This window comes from Aythya ferina, assembly GCF_964211825.1.
Source record: "Aythya ferina genome assembly, chromosome: Z".
Classification (NCBI taxonomy): Eukaryota; Metazoa; Chordata; class Aves; order Anseriformes; family Anatidae; genus Aythya; species Aythya ferina.
The window spans coordinates 18713938-18725688 of NC_140299.1; positions in this window are offsets into that span (position 1 = coordinate 18713938).

The window sequence follows — 11751 nt, forward strand, 5'->3', positions numbered from 1 at the left end:
GCAAACATTAATAATTGCAACTACAAGAATAAATTACAAGGGGGCTTTGAAAGTGAAATAACAATAGGCAAAATGTCACCAAAAACCTCAAGCTGGCAGAATCAAGTAAAGCAAAAAGAAACCCGCTTCAGTATCAATTGTTGAACATGTTTGTTTCTTGCATCTCTGAATTATTCTCCACAGAACATAATCAGGAGCAGTTCCTGCTCAAAACAAAATTAAGGGTAGGGGAGAATAAATCAACAGATAATTGTAACATTTATTATTTAGCATTCCTCTTCAAAGAATTATGTGAGGATTTGGGTCTTAATGCAATCATTATCTAATGAAAGCTTTTGCCTCTCCATCTTCTATAAAATAGTACTTAACTCCTTGAAACAGTTGTCAGAGTTCAACACAAAAAACCACAGCTGGAGTTTTTCCCACATGCAAAGAGCTCAGTTACTGAAATCACTTCCTCTTTGCTTGCGTCCTACACGCAGGGCAGGAAACGTGGGATTTCACTTTGCTGTCTTGTCCCTTTACATGGATCCATCCCTCTGCCAGCGGTGGATTCAGTGCCTTGAGGTACAAGTCAATGGCTCCTGTAATCTATTGCCAGAGTACAGAATGTCCAGATTATAATTAAGCCCTGACCGCTTGGTATTTACTTTTATTGCACTAATACCGAGAGGCCCCAGTGAGATTGGAGCCAATTGTGCTGTGTGCTGTGCACACTCGCAGCCATTGCCTCAAAGACCTCACAGAGCAGGGTGAGAGAAAGAAAGTATTATTTTCCACAGCAGCACAAAGAGCCTTAATTTTCCTGCTGTTCTCCTAGAGGCACTCATCCTGGGAGACACAAGGAATGAACCTGTCCTGTATGAGTAATCAGCACAGATGAAAGCATACAAATATCCTCTTATCTCCTGGTTTATCTTTCGACATTGTGCTTCTTTCCCAATGAGAATAATAGCTGTGAAAATAAGAGTGAAGTCAGCACTGGGCAGGGATGCTGTAGTGTCTGGAGCACCAGAAGCACTGGAAGCAGGCAGGAGTCTTGCCTGATGTGCTCTGGCTCCTGCCAGAGCAAGCACTTGGCAAAAGTGAGGAGAAGGATTATATCTGTCAGAGTAACTTTTATGGGACCCAACTCTTCCAGGGATTGTTTCAAATCCACATAACGCTCTCGAGTGTTAATACTAGCACTGGGACGTTTGCATTAGCAGATAAATGTGCAAGAACACGCTTCCAGACATCTGCCTTGTGACTGCACAACTGAGCAGTCTGCTGAAACTTGGTCCAAGGTCCACGAGGTCCTTGGGCTCCTGAAATGACTTCCAAGGTTTGTAATAAATTGTGCTGCTGAACTGCACTGCAGTTAAGCAACTCTCACATGATAGAAACAATGTGTGGTGTACTGCACTAAAACCACCCGATGTTATTTTAACTTTTCAGCCTTTGAATGTGTTCAGAAGGGAACAGAGACATTTTGCTAAAGAAATTCATACCTACAAATGTTGTGGAAAAAAAAAAAAAAAAAGAAGAAGAAAAGATGGGATTATGCCCCAGGTCTATCCACCTCATTACTCAAGACTAGTGGATAATTCTGGTCTTTGCTGTGCTTTATGTCAGCCCAAAGTGGGGAAGACGAGTGTCGTTAAGGTGTAAGCACTCCCTGAGATTTCTAGGGAGCCCACTGCTTACGTCTCTCCAGCTATGGCTGTGGTTTTTTGGCCATGTCAGGATGAGGTCTTGGATGTGCAATGCCAGGGGCTGGAAGTGGTGGTGTCGAGGAGGGAGGGGTTCATTTGCAAGCAAGCCCAAAAAGCTTTGCAGTGTGTTCAAGTTTCCCTTCCTGGTGCACACACTGGCTTGCGTCAGTGTGTGAGTCAACAAGCAGGTGGTATGGGCTTTCAGGGAGCTGGGGCTGGAGCAGGAGGACCAGCCGTGAGCCTGCGTACACCACACGCCTCTGTTCCCTCCTGCTAGGTGGGGACGATAACGCTGCTGCGCTGCGGGTGGGTGTTGTGGAGGCAAACCTCACAGAAAGGGCAAGGGGCTCAGATACCGCTGCCACGGGTATGGGTTTATGGCACAGATTTACTTCGTTCCTTTCTCTAACACAGTTCTTATTATTATAAAATTCACCAGTAATGATCTGTTTTTTGGCTTAGATAGGAGTGGTTTTTTTTTGTTGTTTTGTTTTGTTTTGTTTTTCAGTCATAATTAGGAAGATCACAACTGCTAGATTTCGGATGTAAGTTCAAATTATTTCAGATAAGATCCACTAAGGCACATCAGCAATAAACAGCTGGGGTGGTTCCTCCTGTAAATAGCTTCTTACACATAAATGGTGCAGATCCTGCAAGCATAAGCCAGTGTGGTAGCTATCTTGTGCAGTACTGGATATCTGGAAACAAAAGCAAAAGCAGGACAGCCTGCTTGTAGAACCTTTACCCAAATCAATAGGGCAAAATCTGGCTCGCTGCATGCGTACTTGGTATGACTGAGGCAATTAAAAGCATAAAAAGGGCACACTGTTGCTAAAAATAGGCCACTGGGGAGTATCCCATCTCAGACTCAGCACTTGGCAAGAGGGTAGGTGCTGCAGTCATTTGTTATGAACCTGGCCTTTGTTTTGCTTAAGGACCCATGAAGCGTGTGGTAAATAAACATATACTGCAGCGGCTGCCGCAGGTTGGCAAAAGTACCCAGGACTGAACCTGCTTTTTATTGCCCAGCCACCTGAAATCTTAAAAAACCTGCTAACCACAAATCAATACAGCAAACCAATGCAGTGGCATTTCACCACTGCGTTATTCTGCTTCTAGAATAAAAGCTAAAAGGAAAGCTATACATGAAAGTGGGAGGGGACATGGTATGGCCAGATAAATACACACCGACACAGTGTGTTAGACTCCGATGAAGTGATGCCTGTGTGATGCAATGCAGTTGTAGGATTACGTCTGCTAAGTATAGGCTTGTTTTCTATCCAGCATCTTGTGCTATCCTTGCTTTAAAAGATTAACTAGATTTATAAAATTTAAAAGTAAAATAAATTAAGAACTGTTTATAAATGAGAGATCAGCTCGGCGTGGTAAAGAACCCGCTTGGCTTAATCACATTTTACGATAATTGAAAGAAGTGGTTCTGTGGGGCTGCTGAGTAAGAAAATCTCTGAGAGATCAGAGCTTTTGCTAAAAGTCTGCTCCTCCAGTTGCTGTGGAAAAGAAGGGGGAATTCAGCTTCCCCTCTTTCCCACCTCCCAGCTGAGTGCTTTTACTGCCAGAGGTGTGCAGTGCATAATCCACCTGCTTCCTGGTTCTCTTTCAAGGGAGAGGTTTGCCTGCTCTGGCTGTTCCTGATAGACAAGGATCAAAAGCTGACAGGGGCTGGAGAACTCCTCCTTTTTGCATGGTCCTGATGTGCGAGGCAGGTGCTGAGCACTCTCTGACTCCAGGAGTGACTCCAGCTGCCTGCAGGGCCAGATCACAACTGGTCACACAGACATTGCCAATGTGCCTACGTGCCAGCGCCCAAAAAGTCTGATAGGAATCTAAGACTTCAAGAACATGAATCACGACGGATACCTGAGAGGGCTCTAAGTCTCCAGTCCTGACCTTTCCTCAATTGATTTCTTTAATTTTACTCATTGCTGAGACTTGTTTGCTGAAATGCTCAAACCGACACACGCAGTTCCTCGCAGCATGGGAAGCCTCACCCTGCTCTGCAGCCTGTTTCTAGCCGAAACACGTTGTTGACTTTTCTCGTAGCTTGAACATTTGGAACACATCTGTATTTGAATCTCATAAAACATGTGTGCACACATACCTGTATTTATCAGATTAAATCAAACTATTTTAATTGTGATTCAGTTCAGAGCTAGATTTTAGGTTGAGTAGCAGAAAAATAAAGCCAAGGTGTTGTAGAGAAATTACCATGTTGGAGAGACCTTCTGTCATCAGTGCAGCTCAAAACTACATAGATCCTAAGCCTGCAGAGTTGGGGGTGCAGCTCTGGAGACCATAACAAAGCTGTCAGCAGGAGGAGAAAGTAAGCAAAAGAAATACAGAGGCATCCCCTGGCATGTTTAGTTAATGAAGAGCATGTATGTGATTTTATCGGTGTTGTTAGTGTTTGGTCCTGTAAGAAACATTTAGAAATAAGAGGGTGAGGGAATGCTGTATGCATGGAAGTCAGAAGACGTGGAGGAACCCCATCTGAAAACAATCAGAGGAGACAAGAGCCGAGGTGAAAGGCTCAATGGATTACTCTAAAGAAGGAGATTAGTGTCAATTACAAAAGCATTCTGAATAATATTTCACAGTGGAAGAAAGCTGTGCATTGCATTCTGTTTTTATGGAAACAGGAAGAAAGATGACACAGACAGATTACAGTATTCCTATATGAAGATCCTGGGTAAACTAACTCAGCATCGGTCCTTCAGGCTTTCTCTAAAGGCATGAGAGAGTATCTAGAACAAAAACATGCTGAGAAAGGTTTGGATTCCAGAAACACGGTGACTCATGCATTTCCAAAACAGTCTTATAACGAGTTGCTGTCCAAATTTCCTACTATATTATATGTAATGCACATTCAGTGGTGCTGCTGGCATGCTTCCCTCTGAGTCAGTATTGAACCAATGCCCCAGCTCAGTTAGGCGACCACTGTGCTGCTGGAGCTTCTGTTGGTACGAATAGATGTAAAACAAATGTCCTAATTCCTTCTTAGTCATTAGCATCGACTTGCAGACAGTGGGGACTCATTCATCACTAGCCTGATGACCACATACAGAGACGGGTAGCTACCTTCAGCATCGCTGTGCCCGTCCAGTTGGCTATGGTAATTTTCACTTGAGTTAACATTTAGCATTGTTCTGGGGAGCTGGGCTCTTAAGTTACATAAAGAGAACAGGAAGCTGGGAGGGAGAATTACTCTATGGATGTTTTCTCCTTTTTTTGAAGTACCTGATGCAAAGGTATTACGTCCTAATGCTACGTGACCTTTCCTGTGGATCAGATCCTCCTCACACAGTTTGCCTGGACCTCGGAGGCACAGGGAACCATGGGGTGTGGTGGGAGGATGGTAAACGAGAGAAAATTAAAAGTATTGGCACTGGCCTTACCCATACAGACACAAAGGGATTCCGAGATGCCAGGAGCAAGGTAACTTGCTTACTCCACAAACCCTGCAATAGTCTTCCATGGGAATTTCTCCGTTTCCCTCTTCTTTCTACACTGAGTTTTACTGCTAATAAGAGAGCAGCATTTCGGCCTCTGGGAATTATTGACCTGTCTGTGAGAAGTTCAGTACAGCTTGGAAATGAAGTAGAGGGTGGGTCACTAATAAAGTATTAACAGCATTGAGCTTCAGCTGAAACAATCGTATCCAAATCTGTTGAAAGTGCACAAAGACATCAGACAACAATACAAAATATGGGCCTTTCTCTATGTATTAGATACCATCACAGAAATAAGGAAAGAATACCCTTCCCTTCCCTTCCCTTCCCTTCCCTTCCCTTCCCTTCCCTTCCCTTCCCTTCCCTTCCCTTCCCTTCCCTTCCCTTCCCTTCCCTTCCCTTCCCTTCCCTTCCCTTCCCTTCCCTTCCCTTCCCTTCCCTTCCCTTCCCTTCCCTTCCCTTCCCTTCCCTTCCCTTCCCTTCCCTTCCCTTCCCTTCCCTTCCCTTCCCTTCCCTTCCCTTCCCTTCCCTTCCCTTCCCTTCCCTTCCCTTCCCTTCCCTTCCCTTCCCTTCCCTTCCCTTCCCTTCCCTTCCCTTCCCTTCCCTTCCCTTCCCTTTTTTCTCCTTTTCCTCTTTTCCCCCTTTCCCCCTTTCTCCCTTTCTCCCTTTCACCCTTTTCCCTTTCCCCTTTCCCCTTTCCTTTCTTTTTCTTTTCTGTTAATGTACTGGTAGTTTCCTTGAAAGAAAGAGATCCTGAGGCTCTACATCCCTTCCTAGCAAAACTTCTGCCCTCTGTAAATCTGTCTGCTTTATACCACGTGATAATCTGGAAATAAGAAATTATATCCTAAAGGCAATTTAATTGAATTGATAGTCTGGTCTTAAGGAGTCATGTTTGAATTTTTCCCAGAGCATGTTACTTGTCTGCTGAAATAGAGTGAATTTTTAAGGGTTAGGTGTTGCCTAATGTGTGCTGGAAAACCACCTTTGTAGATTTGCACTGAGGCAAGTTGGTACTTGAATTTGCTGGAATGCTTTGCATATTCGTATGGCCCAAGGGCTGGAAACTTTTTATCACCAGCAGAGTAGCACAGATGACAGTAAAGATAGAGTTCAGGCAATGGAAAATGAGATGAAAACAATTGTTGAGACTCAAGTTTTCGTCAAAACAGTTTTTTTGAATGCAGAAGTCCAGATGTCTCTTGTAGAGATGTACTGATTTGCAATTATGCTCTACTGGATCCCAGAGACAGCTCAGATAAGTACAGCTTGGTCCTCAGATGGACTCTAGAAGTAAATATGGCAAACACAGCAGCTTTTCTTGGCTGTAATAAGAATGACATGCCATGTCCCTGCAGCTCGCAGTAAGGTGAATAACTCCCTTCCTACAGCATTTCCTTCCCTACAGCAGTCTTGCTGGCGAGGTCACAATTCATTTTTCAGCAATGATGGTTTCCACAAATCTTGCTCTTGGGGATACAACTCTCCTTCCAAGAACCTCTCCTGAATGGCAGGACAGTAAAAATTAGACATTGTAATGAACAGCAGCCTGAATCTGGTGTCTTTTTGAACGTAGTGCTAAGAAGTTTATTATCTGCTTCAGTGCTCTCTGAAACAATCCAGAGAGACATCTCACAGTTGTCTTTTTTTTTTTTTTTTTTTTTTTTCCAATGTCCATTTTATGACACCACTCTTAGAAACATTTAGTTGTAAAAATAAGTCAAGAACAGGGCTGCTGAAAGATGAGGGAAGCCCACGGGTGGCTCTCATGCTACCAGTTAGTTTCTGGTTCTGCAGCTGACAGGATCCATAAGCCTTCCTGATGTCTGGAGATCTCTGGGTGTGTGCAGACAGATTCCAGTGCATACAATAGCTGGAAAAAATGCTGCTGCAGCTTTGGAAAACATGTTTTTTCTTCACAATTAAGATTCATTTGTGTAACAGCAAGATGAAAACCTAAGACTGCGGTTGGCAGCACAGCAAATAATTAGGGATGCTTTACCTTGTGGAATATATTAATGAGTCATATTAAATAAAGTGTTGTGTACTCACATTAATTGGGAATGTTCATGTACTCCATTACATGACAAGTGAAAAAAAAAAAAAAAAAAAAAAGTGAAAAGAAAGAAAAAAACACCAGAGAACAATGCAACATGCACACACCCAAGAAAGGGAAAGAAAGAAAACCTGTTGAATAAGTATCACTATAAAAAGCAGTGAAACGTTTGCCAGAGACCTTGTAGTCTTTTACATGGATTTACAATTGCGTTTGATCCTCCTCCTCCAATTTCTCATGAGACCCTTGTCTAGCTTTGTCATTCTTTATTATGAGACTGACATCAGTCAGCTGGTTTGTAGCCAATTGCACTAATAATAAACTGGCAGGGAGATCAGGAATTACTGGAACTATTTGGTCATCTTGAAGCCGAAAAAGGAGGCCTACTCCAAAACTCTTAAAGTCAAAAAAGGAACACTCTTAAATGCCATTTCTGTAATAGTTGTCTTGCAGCAGAAAAAAAGTCCATGAAGTTTAAACTGTTTCAGTTCATTTAATACTCTGCTGACCTTAGGGCTGTGAGGAAGGCCTGGACACAGAATCTTTCTCCCCCAGGAGAGACTCATTTAATATTAGCAAACAAAAATACATACGGTTGAGGAAGCAAACATTTAAAAGCATAGAAATAAGACGTTAAGAATGACTTTCCACCCCGTATTGCCTACAGCTTTGTAAATAATGTGCTCCGTTTGTTTCACAAGGTTTGCAGTTGACGATGTGACATTTAGACCACGTAGGCTCTTGCATCAGCTGCAGAGCACACCGGTGGATTTGCATGTGTGACTGCCTCACTTGTGCAGTTTTTTGAAGACATTCAGCTCTCCTGGGCTGAGATCGATCATTCACTTACAGCTTTATAGTGCTAATCTGGCTCAATGGAGTAGGCTTTCTTTGGGATATCTGGTTGATTGCTTCTGAGTATCTGGCTGAAGGGAGAGCTTGGTGGAGCTCAGAAGTATCTCACTAACACTCCTGTGAATGGTAAGAAGATGGAAACAATCACACAATGCTCCCTCTGTCTACCTCTTTAGTTTTTTGGGGTGGAACTCCACACATCCTGAAGAAGCTTTTGCCATTAGATGCCATTTTTACATCCATCTCCTATTATCTCTTCTACAGCCTTGGAGTGCTACAGAAAGACACCACAACACATTTTATCCCCTTTGAAAGTTCCTGAGGAACAGCACAGCCATCCACAGAGTTACACCAGGCTTGGCAGTGAGGAAACCTGCCAGCTGCAGGGCACCTCCCTGGGTGCAAATGGCCGGGAGCTGGATATAGCCTGGGGCAGCTGCAGCTGCTCGTACCTGTATTACACCCAGCTCCTTAAATACTCCCTCCCCTTTTACTGCCAGTAAAGGGAAATGAGCCTCTGGAGCTCACTCACATCACCATAGCTGGTGGATAACATAAAACCAAAATCCTTAGAGCTAAAAGCGTGGCCTTTTATTGTTGCTGTGCGCCAGGCTGTCAGGCAGGCCGCTGCCATGCGCCCGTCCTCTCGAGCACCTCTGGAGATCGGTGTGCAGGCACGGTGCAGCTGGGCACAGTCCTGCATGGCCAAACTTCATGGCAAAACTGGGCAATGTGTGCTTCGGGCGTTCAAGCAGCAGCATACAAATGCCTGTTATTTGTGTGGGGCCTACCAGCAGTGCCCGCTCTCAACAGGTCAGTACCAGGTTGGGGGTGCTTAGGCCTCTAGATCCCCAAAACAGCTTTTTTCTATTCCAGTCACACACTCAGTGGTTCCTTTGTAGCCCAGTCACCGGCGGAGGAATTGGTACCTGCTACACCTATTCATCAGCTATAGACAAACTCTCATCAGGGGCTGCTTGTTGGTGGGTTAAGAAAGACTGGATTAGTTGCTCTAAAAAGCAGTATACAATGGGTAGGTGCTGATGCCAACACGGAAATACAAGCCAGAAAACTCAGTTCTGGGTCTTCTCCGACTTTATATATACTTCAGCTTAACATTTTAAAATAAATGTGGTCAGAAAAGTTCACAGTCTCCCCTCCAGCTGTCTGCTAGGTTGAGGTTTGTGGCTCTAGTCAGTAATGAAGGTAGGGAACTGCATGGAAATTCACACAACACTTTGAAAAGGGAGGATCTTCTGCAGGTCTCGGACCATTCCTTACAAGTGTTGTTGAAGAGGACAGAGCACCCTTAGTGTTTTTTTTCATCCCCAGAAATACATGACAACATGTACACACAACGGATTATTCACCAAATGTAGAGGGTGCAGCTTGGTGCATACTTTCCGTGTGGTTCAAGTGCTATAAAATACTCCGCAGAGAAATGCTGCTGACAAATAACTAACACTGAACAAGCGCAGAGGGGAGCAACAGTGCAACTATACACAAGTCACAGAGACCTTATGTATTTTTGCCCAAAGATTCAGAGAAAAGCAAGATACATCCTGGGACTAAACAGCCAGTGGAGGGTATGTTAAAGGTGTTATGGTTCTGCACCTATGGGTTGCCATTGCACAGGAATTAAAAAAAAAAAAAAAGGTATAAAAAATTTCAGATTATGTCAGATTGTGCTTCCTGCTTATTCTGTGTTTCAGTCTGGTATTCACTTTTCCAGTGTTTTATTGTAGGTAATCCTGTTATATTACGTTCTGCAATATAACACGTAAACTGTGCTGCAGGTCTGACTGCACCTGAATGAAAGCTGCTGAAGTACGCCCAGCTCCCTGTGTGGAAAGCCGAGTCCTGCTTTCCTGATGGAATCTTCCTGCCACTGCCAGACTCTTTTCAAGAGCAATTTCTCCAAGGCCTGAATCCGTGCCCATTGAAAGCAAAGGGAAAGATTCCTATTGATGGCAGCAGGCCCAAATAAGCCAGAGGTCCAGGCTGTCTTTGCCAGAAAATTTTGTTTATGTGCATTTTGATGACTTCTAAAGCTTCTCTTTTGTAGTTGACTTTCTTATGGAGCTTACTTTCCAGCGAATTTTTTCCAGACATTTCACATACTGTATAAAGTGGGGTTGACATGTTTCTGTTCCTGATTCAGCACAGAAGATCATTTTATCAGATTAATTTTTTAGAGACCTGCTTTAGGCAGGGTTCACTGTGAAGTACATGCAATATTAAAACATTCTGCTGTCCAATGGCGTGATTTTCTCTGTATAAACACACAGGATGAAGGTAAAAGACTCAGTCATGTGCTAAAGAAAACGGTACACTGCCTTCACAATAAAACCATAGAAGCCAGGTTTTTAACAAGTTTACTCAACGGCTGAATTTTTCTTGCATTTTGGCTTGGGAGGTAAGCATAGACATTCCAGAGCGGATGGGGATCGAGGGCAGATTTCACAGTGGAAAGAACTGGGACAGTCCCATAAACTCCCAGGGAAGGCGTGGGAGCCTGTGGTCACATACATCCTCCTTTGATGCCACTAAATGGCAATTTATTGCCAAGGTGCAAATCAGGTGAACAAACCTGACTGAAAGGGGCTCGTTGGGGCACCTAAGTTATCTACAAAAATGTACAGGAAGGGCATGAAATACTGTGCACCTTGTAGGTAAGAGTTTATTTCTGGAGATCTGGCCTATCATTTAATGCAATCGCTATGCTGAGGTAACTGCCACCTGCAGAAAGGAAGAGCTTGTCTGTGGTATAAACAAGTGCACTCCGAGTGCAAAGACTGTCTTCTCCTGCCTTTAACTCAACTTGCCTTCTTCTGTTGGGGCAGGAACAGTACACACAGTTGCAACTCACTTTTCATGGATGAAACTAGTTGAAATATTGTTTCAGGCCAGACACCAACTAGTTCAACTGGTAACTGAACAATTAGTTCAATTCAATTAATTCAATAAATGAAAAAAAAAAATATAATAAAACAGAATTAAAAAAAATACCCTCCCCCAGTATTAAGAATATAGTTTTTTTTGTTTGTTTTGTTTTTGTTTTTTTTTTTTTACATCTTCAATATCCTAGCTAATGTTTCAGAGAAGAAATCACAACTAGATGGAGTTTGGCTAACAGAGCTTACTCTTCACCCTCTCACTCTCCTCACTTATCAAGAGGAGACAAGATAACGTTTAAACTTGAAACACCACTGAAAAACTAGTTAGGAATTTGCTGGAACCATAAAGATGTGATTTCAAGAGCTCAATAAAACTAGTTTCAGGAAGAAGACAGCAGTTTCCTAAGCAAGAGTAAATGGCTCACGGTAACTTTCAGAGGGGCAGGATCTGATCTTTTGCCCAGTGTTGTTAATGGGGCTGCACCCATAAATAGCAGCCATATTTCCATAATAGAGGAGGAAATTAGTGATGCAACTTCTGCCTCTCCAGCTAAATGACAGCAGGCAGGATAAGCGAGATCCAGCAGTCAGCTGGTGCAGAGTGTTGCAGTCCAGGATGAAGACGTGCCCTGTGAACACCTCTGCCAAATCCCAGACGCTCAGTGCCAGCATGAGGTAGCAGGAGTCATCTTCAAAGCTTCAGCCACCCTGCACCAGCTCTGAATGCTTCAGGTCTTACACTGGAAGATGGAGGGACCTCCCTGAGCTTGCTTATGTCCACC